Here is a 17,785-nt window from a genome sequence, read left to right as displayed (position 1 = left end):
TGGGTGCGTGGTCACCTGTGTGGCCACACAGAACCCTCTGCTCTGAAGGGCCTTGCACGGGGTTTAAAGTTCTGCTGTCCCCATCTGCACATTCTTAATATTTTTTGAACAGGGAGCCCCACATTTCCATTTTGAATTGGGCCCCACAAGCTGTCATTTGACTCTGCCTGCAATTTTTTTTTCTTTTCGAGTGACACCTTTTATGGAATATTTTAAATTAGCATTTGACACTATCAGTCAACTGCTATCTAACTGCTCAGTTAATTCTCCTTTTTTTTTCTTTTGTGCTGCTGTGACCTCCTCTCATGAATACCTGGCTCCCTCCACCCACCCTGCAGTTCTCCATGAGCAGTATTTAGTTAGTATCCCTACAGCTGAGTTCCTCTGCTCCCTAAGCAGAAAGACCCCTTCCTCGCCAGCATCCCCACGTCCCCACAGCGTCCTGGTGTACACCCATTCTAACACTCCCCTTCTCAGCGCCCTGGACAGTAAGCTCGTTCAAGGGAAGACGCTTCCTCTTTTTCCAACCTGCTGCCTCCCACCATTCTGACTCATAGTTGGTATTGACACAACAAGTGAACGAACAAACCGATTACCAGAGCTTCCAAGAGCACAACTGACTCCTTGTCCTCTCACCTTTAAAAAATTATTTTTTTCTGCTTTCCTTTAGCAAAGTATTTTTTGAGCAATGGATGCCTCACGTACATACAATAGGGACCAAATGGAAAAACAAGTTCAGGATTGCCTCTGAGGTAGAAACCAGCTCCTAAATAATCAAGAATCGGTGGGCAATTGAGTGGCTATCATTGGACACCACCCAGTCGAGAAAATGAAATGCTTTTTGTAACTCCTGTTCTGTTGGATGGTATATGAAGACCCTGAAACTCTTGTTCCAAGGTCTTAAAGCATGTTTCCTCGGCACAGGGGTTTAGAAGCCTTTTAACACCGGGCCCACAAGACAAAGGGGAACCCGTATAGGGATGGGTTCGATGGTGGGCAGAGTCAGTAAATTCTGTTGAAATCAAATGCTAAAAAAAAAAAAAAAGAAAAAAAGAAAAGAAAAGAAAAGAAAAGAAAAGAAAAGAAAAGAAAAGAAAAGAAAAGAAAAGATGCTACATTTTGTGAGCACATACGGTTTTCTGAGGAGAAAGTCTCTGGCTTTCATGAGATCCTCAAAGGAGCCTCTGGACCAAAAGTAATTAAAGACCCCTGCTTTGGTATTTCAATTTGAGAAAATGATGTTTCTTTCTTATTAAAATAGAATACTGTCTATAATGACTTGTCATTATTAAAGGGATGCTTTCCTGACTTTTGACAGCCCCCTCACACATATACCCAGGCCAGTTAATCAACTGTAATTTTGAAAAGGTGTTTCTTAAATGGTCTCAAGTTGATTGAAGTACTTGCACTTGCTCTTCAAAGTTGTCGGCATTGCTTTCCTACTTTTCTCTCCAGCCCACCTTCCTCCTGCTTTGGCCGGTTTTTCAGTGTTTCGAGGGGCACCAGGAAAGGGGAGTTCAGAAAGCTTGTGTGCCATTGGCTACTGGGTGGTGCATTTCTTTTGTTGTTCTGGGTTGTTTTTAGAATTCATATCATTGATGTGCTTGGGGCATTGGTGACAAGATGTTAATGGTTTCCTGACTGGGCAGACAGCTGTGTTGAGAGGTGTTAAGTTTTCAGTAAATTCATCTGTTTTATTAGTTCAAATTTACCTGCAATGTTTAGCTCATTTACAACTGAATTTGTGGTCTATTTTTTTTTTTTTCACCTTTTGCAGCTTTTGTTTCTTTCCTTTGTTTTCATGTAATTTCATTTGAAAAGTACGGAGATTCCTCCTTCCTCCCCCCCCCAATAAGTTAGGGTGTCTTTACCTACAATAAACAAGAGTTTGGGAGGATGCCCCTTCCTCAAGACCATGATGTGGTTCTAGGGCTACAGAAGTGATAATCCCCAATTACTAAAAATGGAATATTTGCAGTTATCATTGCAGATAAGTTCACCCAGTTTAATGGAAAGCTCTGTCATGGTTCTGTTTTGCTCCTCCTGGTTTGTGTTTGTGCTGAAGATATGAGCTGTGCCAGAGGTGGGTAGAAGCAAAAGTTAGCCTCTTGATTGAGATGTTGCAAACTTCTCATTGATATAAAAACCTCAGTGTGATACTATATACCAATGTTCTTGGCTCTTTTTGTTGTTAAATATTGCCCATTTCCTCCTCCACTGAATTCTTGTTTGTCCTTCTACAGTCTGAATTAAGAAATCATTCATAACTTCTATGGACTAGTCTTCAGTTTGCTTGCTTATGGATTCCCTCCCTTGCCTCCCTGTATGAATTGGAAGCTCCTGGAAGACAAGGTCCCTCTTCCTTGTACCTGCCCATAAATCCTGGTTTGATGCCAGACCCACTGTTAATGCTTTTAAGTCCTTGCTGATTCAGTGATTACAACGGCCTCCTTCTATCCTGAGTAGTCAAATCGGCCATTTAAGCTGTGATTCTGCAGACTTTGGCTGTGACTTTGGATTAAGCTCCTCGAGGCCGATTCCTTCCTGAAATACTTTCTAAGCATGGCAGAAACAGCAAGGTAGTCACTGGGTAATGGGTAGGAATGCTAGGCCAAGTTATACTAATCCTGAATACGAAATATTTAGGATTGAAAACTCAGTTTCAGGCCACCTAGGTGGCTCAGTTGACTGAGCATCTACCTTCATCTCAGGTCATGATCTCAGGGTCCTGGGATTGAGCCCTGTATCAGGCTCCCTGCTCAGCAGAGGAGTCTGCTTTTCCTTCTCTGTCTGCCCCTCCCTCCTGCTCGTGCTCTCTGGTTCTCTCTCAAAATAAATAGAAATAAAATCTTAAAGAAAGAAAGAAAGAAAGAAAGAAAGAAAGAAAGAAAGATCAGTTTCATATTTCTCAAAATTACTCACAGCACTTTTTGTGCCCATTGTCAGGTTTTTTTTTTTTTTTTTTGGAAAAGGAGTGGGTATAGTGGTATAGGTTACAGAAGATACATAACATTTACTGAGTGATCTCGTGATCTCTTTGGGAACACCATACTTAGGAGGTTATAGTCTTCTTGGACTAGCAAAGGATAATGGCTAAGAATATTAACCATTTAGGGCCAGAAAAGGTATTGGAAATTATATAGTCACGCCTTCTCATTTTGTCAGTGAGGGGGTCAATTCCTCAGCTGATTTAGGTACTCTGTTCAAGAACATACGAGTAATATTATTAATAGCAAAATTACTATAAGCCGACACTTGTTTAAATACCTTGTGCTTATTAATTCATTACCTCATAATAGCTTCATGAGGTAAGTTTATGTTTATTTTTCTTTTGTAGGTGAAGAAACTGAGGTACAAAAAGATTAGATCAGTCACCCAAGATCTGATGTTTCTGGCTATCTCTAAAATCTATTTTTCTCCATCTACACTGTCCCTGCCATAGGCCAAACTACCATGGCCTCCTATCTGGACTTCTTAGAGGGGCCTCCTCGCTGGTCATCCTGCATCCATTCTCACCACCTAGGTAGATTCGGCCCTTGGAGGCCTTCATCTGAGACTCCAATCTGTGTGTGGTACTGCACTGCTGTCAGTGACCACACATTGCTTGTAGGACTGTAGGAGGCAGCCCTTCCTGGTTTTCAGAAGCCCCTCTCATGCTCGCTCCCCTGCCTGTAATACTGGAGCACTTTCCCTATGCTCCCTCATGTGTCAGAACCTTGGCAGGTACCATATCTTGTACCCATTTTCATGGACTTACTTCTGCCCACCATTCAGATCCTACCTCAAAGGTCGCCACCTCAGGGAAAGGTGACCTCTCTGACTCCTTAGCTAAACCAAAAGCCACTATTTACAAGTCTTTGAGCCCTCAGGGACTGTATGGATTTGACTTAACATTGTGTTCCTAAAGCCAATGCAATAGTTTCCCCATATTCACAGAAAATACATTTCAAGACCCTCAGTGAGTACCTGAAGCCACAGATAGTTCCAAACTCTATGTATACTGTTTTTTTTTCTTATACAGACATACCTATGATAAAGTTTAATTTATAAATTAGCACAGTAGTAGATTAATAACAATAATAATAAAATAGAACAACTATAACAATATACTGTAATAAAGTTCTATGAATACAGTCTCTCTCACTCTTGAAATACCTCGTTGATTGTACTCATCCTTCTCGTGTTGATGTGAGATGATGAAATGCCTACCTGATAAGTGGGGTGAATGATGTAGGCATTTTGACGAAGTGTTAGGCTACTGTTGACCTTCTTTCTGACAATTCTTCAGAAGGAGGACCATCTGCTTTCAGACTGCGGGTGACCATGGGTAACTGAAACCAGAGGGAGCCAAACCAAGGATAAAGGTGGGGCCCCCTGTACAGTGCTGAGTGCATAGCTGACAATCAGCATTTGTCAAAGTGGGGAAGGAAAGGAGGAAGAAAGCCCTAAAGTGCTAGGAGTAATTCTTTCTTGCCTCAGTCAAAAGAGTCAGGGCTTGGAGTTATGGTATCTGACTTGATTCTCACTGTACTGCTCACTTATTGGGAAAATGCATAAAATGGGAGCAAGGCATCTCTACATCAAGACTGATGTAGAGAAGAATTCCAGGTAATCTCTGTGGATCCTCTGCCCTGAAGGAGGAGGAGCACAGCTCCCCACCTCAGGAGTGTGGGCTCTGCATAGTGACTTATTTCTCAAAAGTACACTGTGGAAAGAGGCATGGGAAAGAGTAACTTCACAGTGGATCTCTGCCAGGTGGATCAAGGTCAGGTTATCAACAGTGATAAGCCATGTTCGGAGTATGTACCTTTGATATGATGTGATGAAAACAACACTTTACCTCTGAGGTCTTTCATCCCCAAGCCCATAACCCCAGTCTAATCATGAGAGAAACAGCAAACAAATCTCAAATTTACAAAATACCTGACCAGTAACTCCTCAAAATTGTCAAGGTCATCCAGAAACAAGGAAAGTCTGAGGAACTGTTATAATCAAGAAGGGCCGAAAAAGACAACGGCTAAATGTAATGTGATATCCTGGAAGGGATTCTGGAACAGAAAGGTGGTAGATAAAAATTTAGGAAATATGAATATTAAGTATGGAGTTAGTTTTGTCACTAGTAATGCGTCGATATTGCTTTATTAGTTGTCACAAATGTAACTCACCAACCTAAGATGTTACCAGTAGGAAAAACTGGATGGGAGATATATGGATGGGAGTTCTCTTTTGCTATCTTTACAACTTTCCTGCAAATTTAAAATTATCCTAAAATAAAAGGTTTATTTTTTTTTTTAAAAAGTCACACTGAGCTTTTGACGTTGGGTGACTGGGCAAGTTAGTGGTGTAAATAGCAGGGGGTCAACCACAAAGTCACTGGCTCTGAGTGTTTGGAAGTCAGTTGTGTTGAGGGGGCTGGTGGTGAAACTAAGCTTCACTGTTGAGGAGATGCCACATGCTGAGGAAGAGGGGGTTCCACAGAAGGTTAGGCAGGGAAAAGAAGGATGGGACATTGGATTGGAGCTAGAAGAGACAGTAGAGGCCAGTGAAGGATTTTTCAGGATTTGAAAAGATGTGTATTAATCCATAGGAGAAGAAATTACTCAAATGCTTGTTTTATTCCTATTTAAGAGTGAGGATGAAATAGGTGATAGATGCATGGTTAGGGCTGTGGATGGGTTGGCTTTACGGTGATTTTGTAAGCCAATATTTTCACTTGAGAGAATCTCCAAATATTGGCATCTGTACGTCTTTTCTTTAGAACCTTCCATTTCTCATGAAGAGAGTCATCTGATGCCCCACTCCAGGGATATACAACTGCCTAGGGCATTCTGGGAGTCCAGTGGGGAAGAGGGTGGGGTGGAATAGAGGCTTTCCTACAATTCCCTCATTTCCAGTAAGGGGTTTTGAGGCCTCCTCTTCTTCCCGGACACCCCATGCTCCTGGTATTGTGGTCCTTAGGATTTCTCTAGCTCGGTTTCTCCAAAGGCAAAGTGAGGAGGAAGAGTGGATGCTGAGCTTTGTAAGGAGTAAGTAGAGGGTGTGAAGGACAGACTCTGAGCCAGCCCCACCTGATTTTAGCTGCCTGCCTTACCCCTGCCTTACACCAACACCCGAGACCCAGTGCCCTTGATTCCTGAGCTTTTAGGGTGAAGAGTCCTGCATCTTGTTGTCCCACTTCGTTTGTGTTTACAGTTCACTTCCTGCACGTCTCTTGACGAGATACTGCTCTACACTCTATTTCGACTTTGTGTATCGTGGTTCACGTTTGGTATGTCTCCTATTTGCATCAAAAATGGAGAATATGAAAAAAATGGGGACTATGTTTCTGTTCCTCCTTGGTGTTTTATTGATACTTTCTGAGATGAAAGTGACAGAAGAGTCTTTATGTTTTTATGATCAAAATTTCAGAAGTCAACATTTAAAATCACCACTGTTTTCTTATATACCTGTGTTCATGTTTTTTAAATATGTGTTTAAATTTAATGTATTACATAGTCTGAGTCTGATTATTTATTTTAGTGAAAAGCAGAATGTAATTGAGGAACAGAACTGTCAAATTTATTTTTCCAAGGAGTGTGTTGGTTTATGCTTTAGTTTTTAGGGCATATTACCTTATGCCTTTGGGGTAGTCTTCACATTTTTTGAGAAGTAAGCAGTCTTTGTCAAGTGATGGAAGAATCAAAGCTTGTTTTATGGAATGGCAGTTAACTGAACCTGAGGCCCTTTCTTGTATTACTCTCATTCGTTTTGTTTTTTTCTCTTTTAATATTTTAGTAATTTTTTTTAATGACAAAAAAAAAAAAAAAAAAAGATTCTACACTTCGCTCCTTGAGCTGCATTGATGTGTCAGCTAGTTAAGGGTGGAGGAAAGAAAGCCAGCTTTTCCTGAGTCTTTTCTTTCCTGGTAGAAAGAGAAGGCTGGAGATTACCCAGATTTGTGATCTCTAAAGATACAGCTCATGTAATCCAACATTTCCCAGTGAAATGTTGTCCTTTTCATTCATGCAATTTGAACTTTCTTTTGGTAAAACTTCAAGTGTGCTGAGCAAACCTTTGCTTTCTACTTTTCTACTCAGTGAACACTTTCTACTATACTCTGGAGTAATAATCCCAGTAAGTCTCTCCCAGAGGAGATTATTATCTAGGAAAAGGGGCTTAGTCAGTGGGGGAAAAAAAATGTTGCCCTGTTAGTAAATGTCAGCTCAAACAAACACATCTCCTAAGAGATTTCCAAATGGATGCATCTTCATTTCTCAACATGGTAATGGGATTATTTTACCCCTTCCTGTAACCTGTGTTTTCCCACTAGGAATGTATTAGAATATGGGGGTGGGTGGACCTGGAGAGATGCTTCTACCATGAAGTATCTATCAGAACAGACCCTTACTCTGTGGAATACAGTTGCCACCTACAGAAGTGGGGAAGGTGTTTGGTCCCTGATTCTCCCTAAGCTGCCAAGTTAACAAGGGGATACTCACCGTTAGGAATATTCTCCCTAGATCTTACTGAGTATAACTCTACTGTCCCCTAAAACCCAAGACCTACAGCAGTTTATTTCTCTTAACTTACGTCAGCCTTTAATCTTTCCCATCATGCTGTCATGGCTTAGCTGGTGAGGCCAAGTTTTAGTTTGTAATCATGAATGCTTATAAGGCAGGAGGCCAAGGCTTCCTAAATTGCTCACTGAGCCTCATTGTAAATTTATATTGAACTCTTAATGGTGGGAGCATTAAAAAAATTGGAGCTTTTGAAAGGTGATCTCATTTCAGATTTTTTTTTTCTCTTCTATATTCTCTGGTTTAAACCACATTATTTAAAAAAAAAATTCCTTCGTTAAGCAGAAGTCTGGATGTGTAATTGTCATTGAATTTACTTTAATGATAAAAACAGGAAGGAGATGATCATCATTCAGAAAACAGTTATTGGATCTGCTATGTCCTTAGGCACTCTGCTGAACCTCAAGATGAATAAGATATGGCTCCTATTCTCAAGTCAGTTAAAGACTAGTAGAAAAATAAAACCAAACCAAAAACTCTGTAGCACCTATTAGTAGGTATTCTGCTGCATAACAAATGACCTGAAAACCTACTGGCTGAAAATAGCAAATTATCTGTTCTTTTCCCCAGTTTCTGAAAATGAGGAGTGTGAGGGCAAATTAGTTGGCTAGTCCTGGCCCAGGATCTCTCAAGAGCGTGCACTCAAGGTGTTGGCCAAGAGGGACGTCACCTGAAGGCTTGATGGGGCTAGAGGATCTGCCTCCATGTTCAGTCACATGGTTGCTGGCTGGAGGGTCTTGGTTTCTTACCACATGGGCCTCTCCCTATGGCTGTTTGCAACATGGCAGCTGGCTTTCCCCAAAGCTTGTGATCAGAGAGAGAAGAAAAAGGACAAAACAGAAGCTGCAGTGTTTGTCGATAACTCAGTCTCTGCAGTGACATTCAGCACTCCTACTGTATTCTGTTGGCCACACGGACCGACCCTGGTACAATATGGGAGAAGCCTATGCATGGGTGTGAATATAAGAGGGGGGTTGCTCATTGGAGGACAGCTTGGAGGCTTGCTACCACAGTCTTCCATCCAAATACTGACCTGCTCAGTTTCCAAGATTAGCAATGAAGAAGCATGATCAAAAAGATCTAATGATGTCAGCCAGCACCCTGGGAAGAAAAGGGCAGTAAAATTTAGAGATGGGGTGGCAGACATGGAGGATAGATATGGGCTAGCCAAAGGGACAGCGACCTCCAGTATCAGCCTAGGAAATCTGCTGTATAGAAATTCTGAGTGTCAGACATGATCCTGATTTTGCAAAGAAAGAGACTGAAGATTACTGATCATATTCCTATCAGCAGCAGATGAAGAGTGATTCTCTTTCACTAAGCGATCATGGCGCTTTATGAAAATTGAAGTGGGAGCAGCATTTAAAAGGGGACAGACCGTATTTGAATGAGTCCGCGCTATGGCTCTTACGGTGTGGAATCAAAATTAACCACAGCTAAGCAGGTTTTTCTTTGTGTACCACTCTATTTATCAAAATGATGCAGTGTTTGTTGTAAGAATATCTAAGAAAAAATTTTGTCAGTGAAATAACAAAATTATTTCTGATTTGGACTGAAGCATCATGTTCTACTGCCTAGTGCTCTTCTTAATGATAGAATTATTTTGCATAAAGAAGTCTACTAAATAGCATTTATTCAATCTGAGAAAATACAGCAAAGTCCTCTATGCATTTTTCTTGTTGCTCTATCGCAACTTTACTTCAAATATGGTAAGAGATACCTAAGCAGGTCCAATCTTTACCTCCCCTTGCTTCTGTATGTTTGTTTTTGAGGCATGATTGAGGGCTATATATATCTGAGGCAGCTTCTTTTTCCCTGGCCTTCCCCTGCTTTAACCTGGCAAAAACCTTGGGAATATATAGAGAGTAATAGCTAGAGGGAGAAGAAATTACATTGGTATTACTTTCTAGTACTATACTTATGTTCAGACTCACTTCCGATCCTTGCTTAATTTAGGACTAGATCTAGGGAAATGGCCAGATATAGGACATAATATGAAATGAGATATTTAGCAAATCATGCATGGATGTCACAGACATAATAAATAACACTGGCAACACATACTACTTGTCCTTGTGCATGTGCCTCGGTGGGTCCTTTTGGTCTAATACTATTAAAATAATTCCATTTTAAATTTTATATTTAGATATATATGCTGCTAGTAAGGTGCACCGTTTATAGCAATGCCAGGAAAACTTGAGTTTTGAGCTTTAAATTTTTCATGTGTTTCTTATACTCGGAACAGAAAAGAAAATCTAGTTGACAGCAATGGCACTAACTGTGATTTTTTTAAAGATTTTATTTATTTATTCATGAGAGACAGACACACCCACACAGAGACAGAGAGAGAGGCAGAGACACAGGCAGAGAGAGAAGCAGGCTCCGTGCAGGGAGCCCGATGTGGGACTGGATCCCAGGACTCCAGGATTAGGCCCTGGGCTGAAGGCAGGTGCCAAACCGCTGAGCCACCCAGGGATCCTCCGATTTTTTTTTTTTGATTGGGGGAAAAAAAAAGCAAGGGCTGGGTTCTTGGTCATGCGTTTTAGCAAGGTGTGTAATAGAGTACCTGGGCCTAAATTTCCTCCTCTGTAAAGCTATGCAGAACACCTAGCTGATTTATCAGGGTTCTTCTAACTCTAAAGTTTTATCAAAGACTTCTTTGTCCGACTTTCTTTTGAATATGTGTAATTTTTATGTACCAATAGTATCCTAAAACTGATTTGCTTGTAAAATAAGTACAAGTTTACAAATCATCCATAACAAAAAGTTTCTTTATAAAAAGTGAATTTCTAGATTGCTCTTTTTTAAATTATTTTTTAAAAGATTTTTTTTTTTAAAGATTTTTATTTATTTTTTATTCATAGAGAGACACAGAGAGAGAGAGGCAGAGACACAGGCAGAGGGAGAAGCAGGCTCCATGCAGGGAGCCTGACGTGGGACTCAATCCCGGGCCTCCAGGATCATACCCCAGGCTGCAAGCGGCGCTAAACCACTGTGCCACAGGGGCTGCCCTGCTCTTATAAATACATCTTAGAATGTCTTTCTCTGGATCTATGGCTCCAGTGTATTGATAACAAGGGCACATGTCTGAGAAATTAAAGTGATGGTTTTATAAGTTACCTTTTCAAAGATCAAATTATTCGCCGTTACACTGTTCTCTGAAAGATGCACCATTTATGCTGTTTCCTCTTTAAGAATGCTTTCAGCTGCAAGTAGCTGAAATGCCAATCAATGTTGGTTTAAAAATAAGCATTGAATTATTCCATACTATGGGAAGCTTAGAGATAGGGACTTCCAGGTTTGTTCAACAGCTCTGCAGCATTGAGATTCTGAACTGGCGTCTCTCTGATTCTCTTGGCCTTTCCATTAAGATCACAGTAGTGTCTCAAGCAAATAACTGTCCTCAGCCACCCATGAGTAAGGAGGACAAAATTACTCCCACTACTTCTAAAGACTAATCAGAGTTCATTATCCTAGTGTTCATCTCTCTTACCTTCTATAATCTGGCCCCCCAAATTTATTTTCCAGCCTAATTTCCCCATTATCCTTCTATTAGATCCCTCTGTTTCAGTCAAAGTGTCTTCTACTATCCTTTGAAAGATGCACTAATTTTAATTTTACACCATGATTTTTTTTAAGATTTTATTTATTTATTCATGAGAGAGAGAGAGAGAGAGAGAGAGAGAGAGAGAGGCAGAGACACAGGTAGAGGGAGAAGCAGGCTCCACGCAGGGAGCCTGATGTGGGACTCCATCCCGGGTCTCCAGGATCACGCCCTGGGCTGAAGGTAATGCTAAATCGCTGAGCCACATGGGCTGCCCCTACACCATGCTTTTTTTCCATCCTTGTATATCTTCTGTGCAAGTTAAAATCCTATCAAAACGTTACTAAGATTCATCTCAAGTTCTTCTCTTTTATCTTTTCTAATCACTCCATCTTCTCTGGAAAGAATGGTTCTTTCTTTTGAGTCCTTATATCAGTTTATATTTTATTTTTGTCAAATAGCATTTTATAAGATGGTTTACATCCATATTCCACTAGATAATATAAGGCAAATATGATCTTGTTCACTTTACACGTGGAGAACAGGCTCAAAAGAGTTTGAGTGACTTTCCAAAGTATCATATAACCAAATGTTGGAGTCAGGACCTCAGTGAGTCTGGAGTAATGTATTTCTGTAACAAACATTCTCCAAAATAGCGTGGAACAAAGAATAGAAATGTTTATTCCTCTCTCCTGTGAAAGACTACAGTGAAGGTTCTAGGTTGACAGGTGGCTCTGCCCCTCAAAAGTGTTGAGGAGCTCAGGCAATACACAGTCTCCAAGGTTTTAGTGGCCTTGGTCGTTCTGGCCAAGGAAAGGGGAAAAGAGAAAAATCCAGGTGCAGATATTTTCTCACAAGTGAGGTAGAAACTGCACTTTTGCTCAGAATTCATTGGCAAGAGCTTAGTCATGTGGCCTACCAGGTGCTAGACTGGGAGTTGCATGCTGGCTTTGGGTCCAGGAACCAGGGAAGAGCACAAGCCTTGTCTGTCACAGCCCAGGAATGCAGATCTCAGACTTTCAAATCTGGCTCGAGTTTATTTATTATTGTATAATAATAAATATTATTATTAGGGGAAAACTGCAATGGAGGGAATTCTGGTGGAGGACACCATGCTTGCAGTGCATGAATCTCTCCGTGAATTGCCACAATTAAAGCCTGCAGAGGAGGGGATCCCCTTAGTCCTCCTGGGCCACTCACATCCCATTTTTAAAAGTCTGAACAGCAGTTTTCTTTTATAGACACAAAGAAATAGCACACCAGACATTGTGCACTTCCCCAGTGGCTGACCTTTCGGGAGTAGCAGATCTGACATGTTCTGTTCCATTCCATTGATTGTACCGTTCCTAAACTCCCACCACTATGATCTAGGCGTGCTATGTGCTATCGCTGCTTCAAGCATGCAGCAAAACATGCAAAATGTTATGATTTGTTGCCATGCTGACAGTGTCAACTTAACTACGGCTGACAAACAGTTTTTAAATAGAACATGTCAGTTCATTACAGTATTTTCCATCTGTGTTTTTTTTTTCCTTTCCCACACTTAACACTGAACATTTGAATGCCACCCCAAAGGTTTAGTTTACACTTCCAGTCGGTTACATTAATGACTTGTTAAAACCATATTTTGGAAATGAGCAAAACAATAAACAGTGTTTAAAAAAAGGAGACCCTCCTCTTGCTGGAGAAGGCATTTTTGAGTTGTTTGGTTTGTACTGCTTCGCATTCTTTGCTTTCTCCAGCTCTGATTCGGTATTGCCACCGAAACTAGCTTTTCCCCCTCTGACTCTGAGCAAAATTCCAATGAAGTTCACATGGCCTGCTGCATGAGATAGGGGCCTGCACCACTGTACCCTACCATGGTGACATCTAGAATATTGGCCACCGTAATGACTCACCTCGCCAGCTCTTGACATTTTGCTGATAGCGCAAAGTGCATTCTTCTTTCTACACCTACCCTCTCAACACCCACCTGCTCAGTTATGCCCCTTCCCCTTCCTCTTGCTACTTACTGAACAGAGAGTCTGACATTGCCCATTAGTAACTTTTAATGTCAAAACCACTTTTAAGTGCCTTAATTGTGTTTTAAATGATGTCTTGGGTCTGTGCACTTATAATGGAAATATAGGGTGACAATGTAAGTCTTAAAAGTCTGTTCCTGTGATGGTTCAATTTTGCTAGCTTTTGTGTCATTACAGATTTTTAAATTCTAAAGAAATTTGATTTCTTTTTTTTAAAAAAAGTATTGTTAATACTCTCCTTGTCATTCCGGGTGCTGAAGGTATTCCTTGCTGGTTTTCGTAGTTTAGGCTTTGGCTGCAAATGTTTGGACATCAGCTCAGAACATCGTCTCCGAGGGAACACTTTGCAAGTGTTATCTCCTTGTTCACAGGAACCCAAGGTGGACCTAGTGGAGAATTGTTTAGTGATAGAAACTGAAATAGCAATAAAAAGAAGGATGGCCAAATTATGTAAAATCAGAGTGCATGAATAATTCAGTGCTCGCTTGAGTGCGATTTTTATTTTTATTGTTAAATAATACTAGCATTTCCATGAACGAATAACACACAGACTAACCAACTGGTAAGCTTTTTTGTTGGGAGTTGGGGATGACAGGGAGGATGAAGGAATAAAGCCAAGTAGTTGGCTTTTAGAAATGGAGTGTGCTCAATAACACATTGATAGAATCATCTGTTTTTTAATTTCTTAGCTATATTGAAGATAAGGAAATGAAACCACAGAGAAATTCATTAGTACATCTTTGTTTACAGGTTGTCTGGAATAACAGTATTGTTTTACGGACTTTCTTCTCTACTGAACTTCAGAATTTGAATCTAGTGCCTTATTAAAGTCTTTTAACATAAACTCTAAGCTAAGTGTTTGTGTGTTCCTGTGTTGGTAGAAATGAAGTATGTATGAGTCTCTTTTGTTATGATTCCTAAGGTACAACTTAAATATGGAGCTCCTGTGGATAGAAGGAAGGCCTCTGCAAGGAGCTTATTTTAATCTCAAGCCAAAGTTATTCTTAGCTAAAAAGAGAAAATCTTGACTACAAGGAACTATATAGTATCATGGATATTTTAAACGGGTTATGGGAAGGAATGGAAAGTGAGCAAAGGTGTTAAATCATTGGGAAAACATTAAACCTTGGAGAGAGAGAGAAACATAAGTTGTAAATTATGAAAAAGGAGCTGTCGGAGGAGTATGATGGGATGACAGGAACTTTTAGCTAGTGTACTAGATAAAGGAGTACTGCCTTTCAGGCCTTGCTTAATCTAACGAAATTGTAATTAGCTCAGGAAGAACCAAATTAACTAAGAGATCAAGAAACAAAAGCAAAAGACTTGGTGCAAACCAAGTAAATGGTACCCGGGATTATGGCAGAAATGTTCAGTATTCCAGAAGAATGCAATATAATATGATTTGGAGTTTTAAAAACAAATATATTTTTATTCTCATTCTTTGAGAGAAGACACAAGAGATTTTATAAAGCCATAGTGGGAAATGTTTTGGACTGACTGTGGTCTAGAAAACATTGGGAGAGTCAGAGCAAAGGTCAGGCAGGCATCCCATGAGAACATAGTTTTGGGAGGTCCCTTGGAATGCACTTTTATCCCCCTAGATGTCACCACAGTATTGTCCAGACAGTGGCAAGGGACATAGGAGGATTTGAATCCCATTAGGAATTTGTGAGAAATTGAGGAGGGGATACATTAGAGTGCTGGGGTGGCTCAGTCAATTAAGTGTCTGCCTTCGGCTCACATCATGATCTCAGGGTCCTGGGATTGGTCTTGGGATGCATTCTTGGATGAGTCCCGCATCAGGGTCTCTGCTCTGCTGGGGGTCTGCTTCTCCCTCTCTATCTCCCTCCACCCCCCACCCCGTCTTGTACTCTCTCTCTCTGTCTCTCGTTCACTCTCTTTCTCAAATAAATAGATAGATAGATAGATAGATAGATAGATAAATTTAAAAAGAAGGAATAGATTAACTTTGGTTGGGAAACTATGAATGCATAAGCAACTAGTCTTGTAGGAGTAGATGCATTTATAGATGTATAACAAAAACTAAAAGAAGACCAGGAAATAGGATTTCCTAGGAGGCAAAATAAATTATTTTAAATTTTGATTAAAGATTAATGATGAAAATGTTGGGCCTGTAAAATATAAATCTGAAGGAGCTAGATGTTGTAAGGCAGATTGTACTATTGTTAAGTACATTAATATTAGTACATGTGCAGCTAATAAAATAACATAACTTTTATGAACATTTCTGCCCCCCCCACACACACACATACAGAATAGTTACAATTAGCCCCATCCCTCAGACCTAGTCACTGTGCAGAGGGTCTCTCCTAGTAAATGTATTGTTCTAAGAGAATAGAGATTGGAGCCATTCATAATGTAATTGATACACATAATCAGGCACCCAAGGAAATAAATTTTGAGTCATCAATCAAAAGATATATCAGAATCACCTGAAAAGCATTTTCTTTTTAAGAAAAAAGATTTTATTTATTTATTCATGAGAGATACAAAGAGAGAGAGGGTCAGAGACACAGGCAGAGAGAGAAGCAGGCTCCATGCAGGGAGCTCAATGCGGGACTCAGTCCTGCGTCTCCAGGATCAAAACCTGGGCCGAAGGCAGACACCAAACCCACTGAGCCACCCGGGGATCCCAGAAAAGCATTTTCAAACTACCCAAGCCCATCCCCCAACTCCCGGACACCCCAGCTCCCCACCCCTCACCGTGAAATTCTAATCTATCCTCTAAAGAAAAATGCAAGATTGGAGTTATTTCATTCCTTCTCATTCTGTCTTTCTGATATCTACATAAGAGAATATTTATAATGAACATGGGACATCTGAGTAGAATTTTTTTTTTTTTAAGGAGGAAAAGAAACAAAGAAGGAGAAAATATTTCTCCAAATTTCTCATTGGTTCAGAAGATTGAATACCTGTTAAAATTGGCAAGGGATATTTTTTATTTTCAACCACACACATTCTGTCACCTTCTCTGGCATGCCTGTTTTATTTATTTGTGAGGTAGAAAATGATTACTGTAAAGCTGTATTTGTCTGGGATCTTATGCTTTGATAAAGGGAATGAAATGAAGATCTCACACTCACTCTGGGCTTTCATTAATGATGATCATTAGCCCCGTTCTGAACTATTGACAAAATGTTATAGAATCTTGAGAGGAGAACTTGTATTCTTTTAAATAAAGAACTAGTTAATTAGAACTCTTTCTAATGAAAATGACCTAATTCTGCTGCTAAGTGCTAACTTAAAAAAAAAAAGAGTGAGGGGGGGAGAGAATGCTAAAAGATAGTTTGCAAAAATGTGTATTGATTCACATAAATCAATAAGTTAGAACCTCATTGAGGCTTGAACTGCTCTGGAGTTTCTAAAATGTCCTCTATCTTTCTGTGCAATAGCAGAAAATGTTTGCCTGCATTTTGATAACCAACATGAAAATTAGGTATTAATATATACAGGGAAAGACAGAGACAGAGAGAAAATACTTAACACCCCAAGAGGGAAGCAATCGTGTCATTACTCACAAGTGGCACTGCTATGAGTGACTTAGTCATTCTATAACAAGTGCAAATCTGTCTCTCAGACCAAAAAAAAAGAAAAAAGAAAAAAGTGAGGGGTATATTTAAAAGGCATCTACCAGCCCCATTATATTTAAGTGCTCTTGTGTTTTGCTTGAAAACTGAGGTCTTTGTAGTCAGTTTGTACCTGTTTACTCACACAAGACTTGCAAATAACAGAAATGTGAAATCAATTTCTTTTTTTTAAGCTGGAAGAAATGGTGTCTCATAATTATTTTGAAAGTGGAAGCCTAGCTGTTTAAAGCTTATTAAGGTTTATTTTCTAAAAATTTCCTCTTTGTCAGCCGAGGTGACAGCAAGGCCAGGTGACCCCAAATGAGACTTATCGACCTCTAGACTTTTCAATCAGAGGCTTGTCACCTTGAAATCGCCAGCATTTGCACACGGAATGTCTGTATACTACTGTGCAGGACATAAATATGAATCTGGCCAATCTGGCTCTTACTTTGCACATTAACGATTCCCAGGAATTGTCTGGAAATGAGCTAGAGGGTTAGGCTTGCCACTCTCCTATGCGATTTCTGTCTTAACCTGGTTATATTCCTGGCTTTACGAGGCAACCAAATAAGAAGACAGAGTGGCGAGGGGGGATACGTGCAAAGGTGATCTTTCCTGCATTAGGGCACCAGGGGTGGTATGTATGTTGGCTGACTATACTTTTTGTTTGCTTTGATTAATTCACTAAAATATAAAAGCTCTTTTGAACTGTGACATTATATTTGGTTTAGCATCTGGAAAGCAGAAGATATTAAATAAATGTTGGCTGACTTTGTTGATGGACCTCTTCTGCATATTTTCACATGGTAAAATCCATTCTTAGATATGGAGAAATAAGAAAAATTTGAAGGCTATTTCAAGGAGCTTGCAAAAAATAGTAGGTGTTTTCTACTGTTTTCACTACGGTTCTGCAAACAGAGAGAGAGAGAGACTAAAAAAATTCACCTTGATTTCTCTCTGGTCTTCCTCTCCAGCAAAGATTGAGGGAAGAGATTGTTTGGATGCTACTCAGGGATGCATTTCCACAGAGCAGTGTCTGTCACATAGTAGGTACTCAGTAAATATTTGCTGAAT

General features: G+C 40.1%; 1 protein-coding gene across 47 annotated transcripts in view; it reads left to right on the top strand.

Moving 5' to 3' along the window:
* Nucleotides 1-17,785, top strand: part of ESRRG (estrogen related receptor gamma) — a 617,890-nt gene that overhangs the window by 321,465 nt on the left and 278,640 nt on the right. The window contains exon 1 of one of the 47 annotated variants that reach the window (XM_072759512.1): nt 17,193-17,316. The exons of 44 other annotated variants lie outside the window; for them this stretch is intronic. The gene's annotated coding sequence lies outside the window, so the exon portion shown is untranslated. Of the gene's footprint in view, nt 1-17,192; nt 17,349-17,785 lie in introns of those variants that run through there. 2 more of the 47 variants (XM_072759544.1, XM_072759509.1) reach the window with 2 other exon arrangements.

The sequence above is a fragment of the Vulpes vulpes genome, chromosome 5 (genome assembly GCF_048418805.1).
Source record: "Vulpes vulpes isolate BD-2025 chromosome 5, VulVul3, whole genome shotgun sequence".
Classification (NCBI taxonomy): Eukaryota; Metazoa; Chordata; class Mammalia; order Carnivora; family Canidae; genus Vulpes; species Vulpes vulpes.
This window is presented reverse-complemented; position numbering and strand designations above follow the sequence as displayed.